Source organism: Pinus tabuliformis, chromosome 7 (assembly GCF_031772625.1).
Source record: "Pinus tabuliformis cultivar Carrire ecotype Pingquan chromosome 7, CPIR1, whole genome shotgun sequence".
Lineage (NCBI taxonomy): Eukaryota > Viridiplantae > Streptophyta > Pinopsida > Pinales > Pinaceae > Pinus > Pinus tabuliformis.
In genome coordinates this window covers 862,139,509-862,154,484 of record NC_142293.1, presented here as the reverse complement: position 1 = coordinate 862,154,484, position 14,976 = coordinate 862,139,509, and the positions used below count along the sequence as shown (strand labels likewise).

At 38.9% G+C, this 14,976-nt stretch overlaps 1 protein-coding gene across 2 annotated transcripts in view; it reads left to right on the top strand.

Moving 5' to 3' along the window:
* Positions 1 to 14,976, top strand: part of LOC149250334 (uncharacterized) — a 75,777-nt gene that overhangs the window by 33,783 nt on the left and 27,018 nt on the right. The gene's annotated exons all lie outside the window — the stretch shown is intronic.

Sequence of the window (14,976 nt, the reverse complement as noted above, 5' to 3'; positions counted from 1 at the left end):
GGCTGCCCTACATACACAAGTATCTCCACCAAAAAATTAGTAGACCAGTGCCTTTTATAGGTACCTTGGTGAAAGTAGGAGTTGATTTTTTTAATTTTACTGATTTGTAAATGGAATTAAATGCAGAAATAATGTAGAACAACAAATAGAATATCACTCTAACCTCAGAAAGTAACTCTTGAAATAGTACAAAGTGGTACTCTTACCAATTGGGGAATGATTTTTCTTGATTCACCTCTTGGTAGTTTGCTTAAAATGGATGATTAGGTCGTTGTTCTGCTCTTTTCAGACATGCAAAGTAGAAAAAACGCAGAAAAAAAACAATAAAAATGCCCTTTTGGGGCCACCCATAAGTGTGTAAACACACTAAATTAATGGATTTGTGGGTGGAAGTTCTCAGGAAGCAAGTTAGTATTGACAAAAATTGCATAGCACTAAAGATTTGCAAAGATCTCAGAGTTTTAGGTAATCTGGAAACTACTTGTAGTGATTTGGGGACGAAACCCCCGTGGTCAAAACCTAAAATATTATTCCAGCAGTCAAATAAATTTTTAATGGCTGGAAATTGTATACTTTTATTCCAGGAACTAATGATAATGTTATAGTATTAGATCTGGAATTAAAAAAATGGTTTTAGGTAATAGATACTTGGTTTCTCCCTTTGTTTAAGGATTTTGATGGATTTGCCATAAGTATTTTGTTATATTAAATTGTGGATCTGCAAAATGCTTATAACACTCTTGTGAAAATTGAAATATAAAAAATAATTTTACAGAAAATCAGAGGGTAAACTATCTTGGGTTAATAAAAAAATCTAATATCAAGACACCTAAGATATACTAGCTAGTGAAGTAAAATTTTGAGTAGAAGCTGGGAATTTATTATATTTTTTGTATTTTTATTTTTGTAAACGAAAAAAGAAAGAGGTTTTCTATTTTTCCGAAGAATGGTTGCTGCAATGAAGCTTATTTTGGCCTTGCTTACATTTAAAATATTGGATTGCGATCACAACTCCCTCTAAATTGGCTATGCACCCTGGATTAGAAAATGGGACTGGAATGTAGCAACTGTCACACCCAATTATAGTCTAGAACAATTGTATAGGCTCCCAAACAGTGTTGTTAAAAGCGCGATTAAATCGCGCTTTTTTCCCTAAGCCGATTTAATCGCGCTTTTTATGGGAAAAGAGCGGCTAAAAAATTTTTTGCCGATTTTTTTGAAAAAAGCGCGCTTTTTCCCGAAAAAAACGCGCTTTTTTCCGAAAAAAGCGCTGGGTTGCCAGGACAGCACGATTTTATAAAAAAAAATTTGGTTTTTCATTTGGTCATTTGGGTTTTTTCACGCAATTTTTTTGGAAAGAAACAATTAATTTTTGAGTGGGGTAGCTTAATGATCAATTCTAGGCCCTAGTATGGATATGCTATTCATGGTAATGTTAAATTCTTAAAGTAAAAGTGACATTCTCCTTAATCTTCATTTTCATCCTTTTACTTAAATTTTTAACATTACCATGAAATGACTCAGGATGTTTGAGAGTGGTTCCAGCCTCATTGGATTTCATATGGAGAAAGTAGAATTTTAGATTTCATTTAAAATCCAGCAGACTTATCAGTTTTTCAGGATTTCAGGATTGGGAGATTGTAATGTTTCCAGGTGACACCACCTGCTCGGGCTACCCCTGCCACCAGTAGAGGACGTGGTCTACCTCCTATAGCTCCTACTTCTAGTTCTTCAGCTTCTAGAGCACATCAGACTCCACTGCCATCTCCACCAACACAGGCACCAGCATCTATATCTAGAGGGAAAGGGAAAGCTGTGGCATTTTCTCGCAAGATGGGCAGAGGAAATCAATAGGATTAGACCTCATTTTATTGTATATGACATTATGACATGATGAGATACATTATCATATTTTTTGTTGATATTTTGAGGCTGAGTTGGGACTCAGGAGTCAGGACTTACTATTCAGGACATGATTCAATGTTATGTGTGATTTTAGCGCTAGAAATGATATTAAACATCTTATATATTAGTTTTTTTATCATATTTATGTGTCAATGTATTTATTTTATGTTGTAGATGGTTTAGATATTAAAAAAATTGAAAAAAAATGAAAAAAAAATGAATATTTTTGTACCAAACGCTTTTTTCCCGCTTTTTCCGATTTTTTCCGCTTTATTCCCGGCGCCGATTTAATCCCGCTCGCGCTTTTAACAACATTGCTCTCAAATCCTACAGGAAAGATTCTCTCCTTCAGAATGTTTCCAACTATTGGGCTAAATATGGCACCAAGTAGGATCTAAACCTTGTTGAAGGAACACTTAATAAGGGCTTGTCTAACACTTGGATTTGATTACCTATTAGTGCCAACAAAGGGACAGATGAGGTCTAGCACCCCGATCTCTCCTTCCACGTGACTGTTGTCCTTCAATTGACCAACCCAGTCACCTTGTAGTAATTTGGTGTACCTGTATCTATTCTATGAAGAACTTTTGCCATATAAAGCTAAGAAGAGAAAGCATAAGATAAGATAATTTAATAACTGTTCAATAAATGACAACAAAAGTAGATCCATGGGACAACTGAGCACAATGATGTCAATACAGAGCAAGATTACTAAAATATCTCCTATATAAAGTATAAGAAGCAAAGTAGAAACATGAAGTCTATTAGTGAAAACATGAGAAACCCATAGGATCCAAGTGCAGGCAACCTCAATAGGAGGGAGATGTGTAAAGGGAAAGAATCTAGGGATTGGTTCATGATCCACTAGATCTACCTCTTTCGAGATCTAAAGGCCAAATGAAGAAAACTCAAGATAGGATGATGTCTCAAAGAAGAGCTAGGGGAAACTTTGGACCCTCTATTGTGCTGTTTCCTGGCTGCTATAACTCATTGCTAATGTCTAGGTGATTTGATTTGCTTGCTAGTAAAGGATCTAGTCTATTGGCATCTCTGAGGTCTCAGGGGAGGGGGAATGTCCATCTGGTCTGTACTGTTTTGGAGTTAGTAGCAATGTTGTCATCATCCCATCTCTTAGTGCCTCTAGCTGTTGCGAGTATTGTAAAGAAGGAGGTAATCTGTTGAATAGGATCCAACCTAGGAGGTAGATGGAGAGTGTGGTATGAAGTTTGAGGGCCTCTTGTATGTAAAGGGATAAACATCTTTGATTTGAGTATTGGAAGAAATTGGAAAGGGTCTGGATCCCCCTGATTAGGCGATAAAATCTCCTATGGATCTCATTATAAATGGGGCAATGGAAGATGAAGTGCTCCTTCTACTCAATTTGTCAAAGATGATATAGCTAGCAGATTTTGTCTAAACGATGTATTTGGTGGTTTGTTTTAATTTGCAGTCGATGAGATCTAACTTTGAATTGTCCAAAGGGAATTTGAAGGGCATGCATCTAATGGTGAACTGTGTAATGGGGATGAACAATGAGTCTGCCCATCATCACCATGAAGTGCTCAACATAGAAGGCCATCGTCATATGTAACCCACACTCAGGGTTTGTCCAAGTGACATGTACTTGTTGATTTTCTAATAGCAAGATACACTAGAACAATTTTCTTCTTGATAACTACTTCCAATGATACAATTTTAACTTCTTTAGAGCATTCAAATCATCAAGAAAATTTCAACCATTAAGATCAATAGAGCAGTAGAGATCACAATGAGACAATGAAACAAGTGACACCAAAATTACATGGGGAAAACTCCACTCCAAGGGGAAAAACCCAACAACCTTTCCTTATGAGAAATTGTTTTTTTCATACAGTTTGTACATCTAATTTTCTAGTCAAAATGTCAACCTTTGACCACAATAAATGCCAAGTCAAAATCAGTTAAAAGAGAGAAAAGTCAATGATTTGTTCATTGGTCAAAGTTTGGTCAAGGGGCTAAATTTTGACCTGTAACTGTTGGCCAAAGGGTCAAAATTCGGTCCTACAACTCTACAGAGAAAGTTTACTCAAACCACAAAGTTTGACTTGTGGTCAAACCTCAGTCAACGCCCCAGAAACAACTTGAAACTTTGGTCGACATAAATTCAAAGATGCTAGGAATATTCAACCTCCAATTTCAGTCGACATCTTGGTCAAACAGCAGGAGAAAAGTCCAAGTCAAATCTGGTCAATGCAGAGAACAAAAAGTCAACTCGCTGGTCAAGATAGTCTTCTTCTTCGCACGTGTGAGTAGATCTTCTCTTGTAGAATAGGTCCGAATTGTTGTGGATGGATGCCCAAGTGGAGTGAATCGAATGCCAATATATAGTAGTCCAAATAGGTGGGTTTTGACCTTGGGTCAAACCGCTTCAGGAGGTGGGGCTGACTTGGAAAGCTAGAAAAATTATTTCTCCTTTGATTTTGATGATGAAAACACCGACCACAACTACAATTTCTCAATAGTACTTATTACCTGTTAGATATCCTCATGAACGATTGTGTTCATCTCTTGTTTGGTTGTTAAAAATATCTGACTAGAGGAAGGCGGTCCAAAATAATACAAACTGAAGTAAGGAGATTTGAGACGTCGATATACCAACATCGAGATCAAGTCAAAGGACTAGTTTCGGCAGTGGACTTTGATTAACAATAGGCTAAGTATGGATATCTTTCACACCACTACACTGTATCACAAAGCTCTAAATACAGTGTAGAAGTGAGACAAAATTGAACACTGTCTCAGGTCGGAAGGGGTGAGCACCAAACTTTATAAGGATGATGGGCTGAGGAATTGTTTGTTTGCATCAAATGAAGCGACAAAGGAGGATGGTTTGTACTTTCTCTATTGTGGAGCAATCAGACTCTAGTAAACCAGGACCTTAAACCTTAGATCCATAAAGAATTAGGGCAGACAAGAGTGTCCACGAGCGACATCTAGGAAGAATGTCCTGAAAATGATGCTGAAAACATTGTCCCTCTAGAAGAGCTAAGTACCCATAGCCCTTGTTGATTTGGGGTTGAAGTGCATGCCACAAACTAAAGGAGAACTTGTGAATAATACCCCTAGATAAGTTCATGTGTAGGTGATCTCAATCTCCTCACCTTTGAAAAAGAAGTGGTGATGAATAATCAATCCCCACAAAGGTTTGCACTTGGAATAACTTCTATCAAATGGCACATGCTGTGATAGTTCAACGACAACCAATTTGGGATGAGGGTCTAACCTTTTATAAATTTCCTTGTAATTGCTAGTTGGAATCCCTCATAAAATAATAACAGTTGATTTGTACCCACATGTTGAAGAATAAGTCACGTACATGAGAATATGTTTCTTTTACACGAGAAAATAGTCACCCACTAGAGTGTTGATTTGCTTGGCTTGAACAATTATTTGACGCGAAGACTCGAATGTTGGTCGAATATGCTTGCATGAAGAATAGTGGCCCAACAACCTACCCAAGATGCACCAACAACTATATATTGAAAGATATTCGACTCACATGTGTGAGTGTTTGACCCCACATGTGGCTAAGAGTGCTCATGAGTCTCTTAATGAGGCAATGCTTTAATCGGAGAGTAGAACATTGGCCTCAATTTGTTATTGAGACATGAATAAATGGTCAGTACACTCCAACAACTTGTTTTTGTTGAAATTCTGATGTTCTATGCTGTAACAATCACTTATTACAAAACTTCTTTATGCTGCAATATTAGATAAGCAATTCTAGATAGAACATAAATCAAATGCACAATAGAAGACAACCAAGAATACAATGAGACAGAGAATTTAGGTCCAATGACCAGGGCAAAACCCACAAGGGGAAAACCCAGCGAAATTCTTCTTCTATTAGAAATCAATTGTTCAACAAAGATACAAAGTACAATGAGAGATCAAGAGAATGAGTAAGTTCACCCAAATCTGAACAAGCTGTAGCATGAAGATCACTGGTAGCAGCAATAGATGCACACACTGAATCAACCTTCCCTTCCACTGAATCAACATTGAAACACTGAAGCACTGAATCAACCTTGGCTCACCAAGTTCTGCTCTTACTCTCTAAGTCTCTCTCTCACAATCTTCTTCAACTCTCTCCAACTCTTTCTCAAGTTCGAATTCTTCTTTCACAATGCACAAGTAATGAGGGGAGAAAGAATGACACACACACACACATATATAGGAGGAACAACAAATTCATGCCATAAAGGAGGAGTAACTCGCATGCCAAGAGGAGTGGAACTCATACCCATTTAGGAGATGTAATTCATGCCATTAAAGAGGTATGCATGCCTTTGTAACTTATGCTTTTAAGAGAGAATGTAACATGTGCATTAAATAGTGCGTAAGAGGAATCTTTTATGACGAGCTTTTATTGAGTGTAAGAGCATTAATGAAAGTGTAAGAGGAATATGCCATGCCAATAATGAGAGTGTAAGAGAACATTATTGAGAGCCATTATTGAGTTGAATTTCCTTTCTAATAATATATAATAGTATCATAAGAATACCTACACTAATATTGACGATTAAGTCGAAATTGAACTATGAGGATTGATTGATGATCAAAAGGGATTTTCCATCAACAATAATTGATTACCAATTGATGCAGGGTTATTTACTCTTTTTGGAAAGCCATAGTTGAGACTTTCTATTTTCAGAAATTCATCTTTGAGCTGCCAAATTTTCAACACTGCCTCTCAGTTAGTGAGGAATTTCTTTCTACAACAAAAGATCTCTGCTTTCTTTGCTCATATTTGATCATCTCTACTCTGTATCATCTGGAACAATGATGTCGCACTCTAATGAAGAAGAATCATCATAGGGGAGCTCTGGCTACCACCCTATATCCATGGACAATAGGGGAGCTTAATCTTGTTGAAGAATCTAGGGCACATGTAGTTAATGAGATTCTTCTTGACTTGATAACTATTTGTGAGGCATTTTAATTTTCTTATTAGCACAATCTTCTCTTTGATATTATTAGAGTGTGTGTTTCTTATTTCATCAAATAGCTACCAAAGAACAAAGAGACAAGAACACAAGATGTTGGCATTCTACCAGGGCCAAAACCTCTCCCTCTTGGAGAGGAAAACCTGCACATAATTCTTCTTATAGAGATTCCAATTGACGAACACCAAGACCATGAACCTTGACCCACTAGGCCACTCCAAGACCAAGACACCAATCCTCTTCTTTACTGTTGAGATCAACATCATCATTACTGCTTTATCGAGATCATCATCATGATTCCACAGGGATCCTTACAATTGCACCATTGCTTGCTTCATCACTGCGTCACCAAGGTCTTTCTACTGCTGCATTATCAAAGTTATCATGGAGATCATTATTGTTGTAACACTGTGATCATGGAGATCATTATTGCTGTAACATTGTGATCATCTCTGCACTTTCACGAGATAACAACAAGGTTTATGTATGTATATTGAGAGTATTCCTGTAGGACCACCGAGATCCTTATCATTGCTGTTATACCGAGTAGTGTGTGATCTTCCTCAAGACTGTGTGACTACATTCTTGTATGACTGTGTTTCAGTATTGAAACTGTGATTATAAGGAGGCCGAGACACTTATTACTTGCACCGAGATACAATACTTCATCACCGAGATCTTGTACCTCATCACCGAGATCCTGTGCCTTATGCACCCATCCGAAGTTGCAAACTAGTCTGAGATTCTGTCTTCCTGCACCCATCTGAAGTTGCAGACTAGTCTGAGATTCTGTCTTCTTGCACCCATCCGAAGTTGCAGACTAGTTTGAGATTCAGTGTTCCTGCACCCATTCGAAGTTGCAGAGTAGTCTGAGATTCACTGTGCCATCTGAGATCTGTACTTACTGTACCATCCGAAATTGCAGAGTAATCCGAAGTTTTGTACTTCTGTGGTTGACCGAGATTCTGCACCATTCGAAGTTTCAGAGGTTTACAAAATTGTCTTTTCTGTGGTGACCCTAGCGGGGTATATATAGTGGTTAGCGCTCCATATTAAGCTGACATGAACCGGCAAAGAGGTGTGCCTTTATATGTGAGCCGACATGACTTCTTTTTAGCTATTTAATTTCATTTTTGCAGGTTGACATGTCTGTTTTGCTTGCTGCCTTCTTCAAGAGGATTGTGCTTGTCTTGGAGGGTTGTTCTAGACATTAGGTTGACTCATATACATTACATATATGCTCAAGAAGATCTCTTTACACGTCTTTGACTCTTTGACTTTCCTAGACCTATGGAATGAGCAAGAAACTCATTCTTATAATTTACAAAAATAATATTTCTTTTTCTTGACAAGTACAAATATCAAAATTACATTTGTAAATATTGAACGTAGTTACACTTTCTTCAACACTCCCTATTAACTAGGGAGGTATTTATAATGGTACTTGGTCATTCTCAATCTGAAGAATTTCTCATAAGAAGAATCAGATTGGTAACCCATCTGTATAATATCATAGTAACCAACATTGTCATAGTGCAAGGTCTTGACTAACAACTCCATCTCTCCATGAGACCATGAGCTACAATGCTGGCGAGACCAATGATTATAGACACCTTCATCATTGTCTCTCAAGGTACATACCCCCCGGGTGTTCATTGAGTATGAACTTCTAGGACTATTCTTATCTTGGGTTCCCAACCCTCAAAGCATATCAGTCCTCTTGCCTACTCTTATCTTGGATGCCCTACACATCCTCAAAGAGCATCAGATGCCAGATGATTACCCAATCCTCCCATTCTTTCTTCCCAGATGAAGACAAGAATGTTGTGTCTATCATGTGTCTTCATTTCCATTCATGGCCTTCACCTAGACTTACGATTGTTAGTCCTGGTCTAGTGCATGACACATGAAATAGAAAAACACTACTGTCACTCCTTTTTAATTAGGGGTGATCTAATCCAAGCTCCCTCTTGATCAGGGACTTGTCAGAGCTCCTTCTTAACAAGGGACTCTTATTTTTATTAGCAACTTCTTCTTTGTGGGTCCTTCAACTACTTGATCAACATCTTTCCTTGATGTCATAGAGTTCAGTTGAGCTTCTTCCTTGTAGGGCATCAGCCATCGATCACTTTCCTTCTTGGTTCATCATGTCATTCCTTTATTCATGGAAAATGGCCTTCTTAATACATATATGGAACCTTCGTCATGTAGCTACTTCTTTCCCATCATGCTTCTTTCAGGAATTTCCATCCACCACATGAATGCCAATTTTACTTGTACTTACAATTCTTGTTCTGGTAGCCCTGCATGCACTCATCCATATACTATTCAAGAAATCAAAACATAACATTAAATTAAATCGCACATTACTAGATGGCTCTTCATCATGACATCTTCCTGTAGGTACCAAGATCCTACTTTCATGTTGACATATCTCCCAAAGATATCAATTGTCAAGGGTCCTCATCTTTTCCATTAGAGTCTTCATATCTTTCCGGGAGATTTCCTAGTCAAGTCTTCTTGGTCTTTTGGAATATGATCACCTTTATCAGGGTTGCATATCTCATGATCTCTTCCTTCCTCACACATTCCATTTCTAAGAGCTTTCAATCAAAGATTCTTTCTTGTAGTCAACCACCTCATACTTTATATGAGTACATATTATGTTGATTTCATCTGGTGTGACTTATGCCTTCCTACATCCTTTTAAGGGAGGAGATCCTTTTTCTATTGATCGTGCTTCTCAAAATAGAAGTAATGATCCATGTTACCTGCAACCATATGACATGTCATTATAATATTAAACACAAGCATACATACCTTATTTTGCCTTCAGGTCATCGAGGCTTCTTCCAGCAGCTTCCTTGATTGAAGAAATCTTCAATCCCTTGATTTGCTTCATGTCATCACACCATTATCTCATGGATTCCATAAGTTGGAATTCTTGTTGAAACACTTGCTTCCTCTCTAGATTAGTGAACCCTTCGATGAGGATTCCATCAGAGAATTTTGAGGATCTTGTATATCCCCAACTGGCAAATGTTTCCTTTTTGACTTGATGTATGATGAGCCTTGTCCCAAATGACTCCTTCCTTTTCTTCAATGTCCACTGAGGTTCCCAAGAGCTATATTCTTCATGTTTGTCTGCCATGGGTTTTGTCCTTCATGATTCCCATGGTGATGTCACGAGCTCTTGTTTCTAATGCTTCCATGATGCCATGATGCATCTTATTATCTTGGTCATATCTATAACACAAGATTTAGGAGCTTATGATAGGATCCTTTTGTGAGGGATAACATCTTACTCATAGGAGAGATTTGTTACTCCCTCTTTCCTTGGTCCCTTTCTTCAACATCCTCCATCTTTCCCGCGATATGAGCTTCTTTCTATAAACTTTCCATAGCATTGAATCTTAGTTATACTTATTCGGTTTGCTTGAGGACCAAACTTGTCTTTCCTTTCTGCACATGTTTGAGTTCTTTTAACCTTCAATATTTTTGCCATCAACTTGCCTTTCTCTATCTAGCATAGAGACCACAAATTGTTGAATGAGGTAACCTTCTTGTTCATGGACAATTGTTACCTTGCTTATCAGCTAGAACGATGATGATTATCTTCCTTCCTAGATCTTGTAGATAGGATCTTATGAAGATATCCTACATCTTTTGATACCTTTACTTTCATGAAGATTAGATTTCATGTGACCTTCTTTATTGCACCTTCAGAGAATGAGTTTATCATCTACATCACTTTGATGTCTCCAATATTGCTATGTGAGGGGATCTTTCATAAGCATCCCTTTCCATAAATTTAGAGGAGACCTATTGATATGTTTAATGACTTCAGCTTCTTAGAGGACTATGACTATCCTCCTTCTTCATGCAAGGAATCTTGATGACCCATCCAACCTATAGATGTCCTTGCAATCATGAAATCATTTATCCAAACTTAATTATAGAATGAAAAGATACTTACTTGTCATGTGAAGATGAAATCTTTACCTAGATCATGTTGATGAAGAAGATGTATGAGGGCTTCTTCTTGGATGATCTTCTTTTAAGTGAGAAAGCCTTTCAATAGACAAGGTTGCTCTCTTTTGATGAGGATGATTTGCTGCTTCCTCAGATGGTCTTCTTCTAGGGCACGAAGATGATCCTTTGAAGATGTCCATGCCTTATTGCCTTCAATTTGCCTTCTTTTGTAGTTTAGATCAAGACTGCTTCTAGGACTTCGACTTTCTTCGAGATGATGTAATCTTCGTTTTTGAGGTCTTTGAGCTTCCTTACTTTGTAGACAATTTGATGAGGGTCTTGGTGGTCTTTTGATGATGACTGTGAACATAAAGGCTCTTGCTATTGTAGACTGTCTCCTTGATTGCATAGGCAAAAACCCTTGCTGATGTAGACTACTGTTGTAGACTGATCCTACAATTTTCTTAGAGCCCTACAACTTGCTTTGATGCCCTTCTTGAAAACTGATCCTTGTATGTTTGTCATGTTCAGTGTGGAAAAAGTTTGCAAAAAACCCGATTTAATCCTAAAAACGCGATTTTTTGAACTAAACGATTTAATCCCCCGACTTTTTGGCGACTTTTTTCACAAAGGAAAAAATCACGATTTTTGCCTTTCGGGAGTCGACCCAAAAAGTCTGCCTCCCTTCCCAGGCCGCGGATAAACAGGCTGCAAAGGTGAAAAAACTGTAAATTGAAGCTTCCATCCATGCATTTTCAAGTTATTGCATTGTATTGTTTGTCATACTTCTTGCGAGTTTAGTAGTCTCATTTGTAATCTGTTAGTTTTGAGGTTAACATATGTTTTTGTTTTCCAAGGAAAAACAAATCTTTATACTTAATATTTCTAGTTAGAAAGCAAAGTATACATTGGCTAAGCCTCCAGGCTTTCGGTGATCCACTGCCCCTTCAAAAGATTACAAAAGTACCAAAAGGACAGGCATACAACAGTCTTCCGTAGAAAGAACCCCACACCATCAAAAACATTATTACAGTTGTTGAATGCTTCCAGAAGAAACAACAAAGAGGAGGTCATGAAGATCAAATAACAACAACCTGTCCAAAAAAAACAAAACCAGTGCCTCAAAAAAGAACCCATTTTCAGACAAGAACAAAGTACTTGTGAAATCTTGTGATAGCAAAGATCCTTCCTGCAATGAGAGCATGTTTTGAAAGGGAATCTTCTTTAGTGGTGAACTCCTTGTAAATGTGGGGAAAGGTTATGTATCAGAAGTGGATTTTACCTCCAAGAGTTTTTGAATAATAGATGCCAAGGCTAGGTTAGTAATCTGACATCTACTATTTTCTCAGAAAATAAGCAGCTTGGAGTCAACAAGCGTTAATTTTCACATCTACTGTGATACTCACTGTTAATTTTCATTGGACCTACCACCTGACACCTTATTACCCAAGCAGATTACAATCCACTGAATAAATGCATGACTTATTTCTTAATACAATTAGCGGAAACAAAAATTAAAAGGGGAAGAGGATCTCAGTGACTGATTACTTGATGACTTTTAGATGACTTATGATATACATTTATTATATTTTTTGTTGATATTTTGACTCTTGACAGTTGAGACTTAGACAGGACTCAAAATTCAGGAGTTGATTCACTATTTTGATATGTGATGTAGCACTAGACTTCATATACATATTATATATTAGCTTACTTTACATGTTTATGTGGAAATGCATTTATTTGATGTTGTGGATACTCTAGATGTTAAAAAATATATAAAAAAATGAATAATTTTGTGTTTTTTTAATTTCGCCGACTTTTTCAAAAAACTCCCGACTTTGATGAGTTTTTCAACTTTTGGACCCTTGCCGAATTAATCCCGACTTCGACTTTTTCCACATTGGTCATGTCCCTTCCCAAACACATTTGTAACAGGGTGCTGCTACACAATTTTGCACATTTTTTGCTAAGGAAGAGGACCCACCAATTTCGACTTAGGGACTTGGGAGGCAATTAGACTTAATTTGGTTGCTAGTGGAATGTGGGGGCTACCCACATGGGAATTCGAATTGGCCCATTCGAATAGCTCGGAGGGAAAGTCGAATAGGTGGATGGAGGGGCCCACATGAGGTAAGGGAGGCCTAAGGAGTTATAAGGAGGGAGCAACTCTCATTTTGGTTCATTCTTACATCTTGCAAACAAAACTACTTGACTGTTTGCTTTGCTATTTCGCTGAGTCAATCGATTGTTTAGCCATGAATCTCTCAAGTGGGAGATTTAACCTCTAATTTGGGGGACCATCTGTGCCCGCTCTAGAGACTTAGTTCCACGAGTTTTTCAGGGGTTCCGGGGTTGTCAGACAACACCATCATCCAGCGCAAAGTAGGGAGTGCATATTTTTGGGCAGTCAAAGAATACGCAAGAGGAGTTAGAGCCATCAGTGATTAGGTGTTTGTCGGGAGAGTTAGAGGGTTGAGAGAAAAACAACAGAGTAGCATTCTTGCTGAGTTTACAGCCAACAGAGCTAGCATTCCAGCAGTTCGAATTGCTGGGCTTGGGGACAGTGCAGAGGCCACTTCCAGCAGTTTCGTGGAGCTTGGGAGTAGGAGCTGTAGGCCGGAAGCCCGTTCGGGAAGTCAGGGATTTGATAGCAGGGGTCAATCCAGCACTTTGGGACCATTTCCGGGAGGATTGACAGGCAGTTTCTAGCAGGTCGAGTTTTGCAGTTGTAGTTAAAGTTGGGCTCCAAGGGGGTCGAATTTTAGAAGTCTAAACCAGCCAAAATCCTTCGTGGGTTTTTCTGGGTTTAGGCCAAGGAGTCCGGGGTTAAAAGCACATAATTTTCTGGGTAGTAGAAGTGCACCTTCCAGCCATTCAAACTTCAGTAGAAAGGCAGTTTTCTGGGGCAGCGCAGTGCAGATTGGTGCAACAGTTGGGCAGCCTTCAATTCAACCATTTTCCCACCTGGGTTTGGTCATGCTTGTCCATTGAGACAAGCCCAGGTGCACCATCTTGTTATCTATTGTATTTAGCCTTCAGAAAATTAATAAAATGGCTCAACAGTTCCATATTTGCAGTTTTTCTGTGGATGCTTAATGTGTATTTCGTTTTTATAAATTGCTGCATAGATTATTTGCTTGTTATCACTTGTATTCCTATTTAGGATCATTATAGTGGTATCAAAGCCTAGTTCTTGGCTCAACTGTGGGGATTGTCTCCTATGAGAGAAGGGGACCAACAAAACATCACCTATCGAAGGCAGAGGTACCTGAGCAGAAAAAAAGAGTTGGAGATTACTCCAGACACAGAGGATAGAGGGAAAGCAGTGGTAGAGGAGGAGGACATGGTGGAACCCAAGAGCAGGGAAGAGATGACTTTCGATAGCTTCATGAGGGCCTTGAATGACTTGGCCAAGGGCCAGAAAGACATGTTGGAAGAAATCAAGTCGCAGAATAGAGAGAGGACTACTCCTAGAGGGTTTCTGTTTGGGAAAACTTCTGGGGCCTCTCAGACATTCGATCATCCCTCACCAGCAGCGTAGCACCCATCAGCCAGTGGTGCCAACTCGTGCTACACTGCCTTCTTTTGTGCCAGTGGCACAAATCGAACCTGCAAGAGGGGAAGGCCCCCCTCAAATGGGAGACTATTTCAGAGGGTGGCAGTCTATGGATGAAGACTTTAAGGAAGCCCTCTCCTTCAGAGATTACTGCAAGCTCAAGCAGAGTGAGAAGAACAAGGGTCATGGAGGATAGGGGACCCAGAACTACGAGCTGTAGAGGACCATAGGGAGGATGTATTTCCCTACTTTCGATGGCGCAACCAAGTGCCCAGCCAGGGCTTGTGTTGAGAAGATGGACACATACTTCCAACTCAATTGGATGACAGAGCAGGAAGCCATCAAAGATAGCCATGCTACACGTGGAGGGGGAAGCCCATGATTGGCGGTTTCATGGCTTGAGCACCCTAGGGCATGCCCACGTGGCTTCTTATGAGGACTTCACCAGGAGGGTGGTAGAGCGTTTTGACCAGAGAGATCCAGAGGCCCATTTCAAAGAGTTGACCCAACTGCGCCAAACAGGCAACCCAGAGCAGTACATCTTTGAGTTTCTGC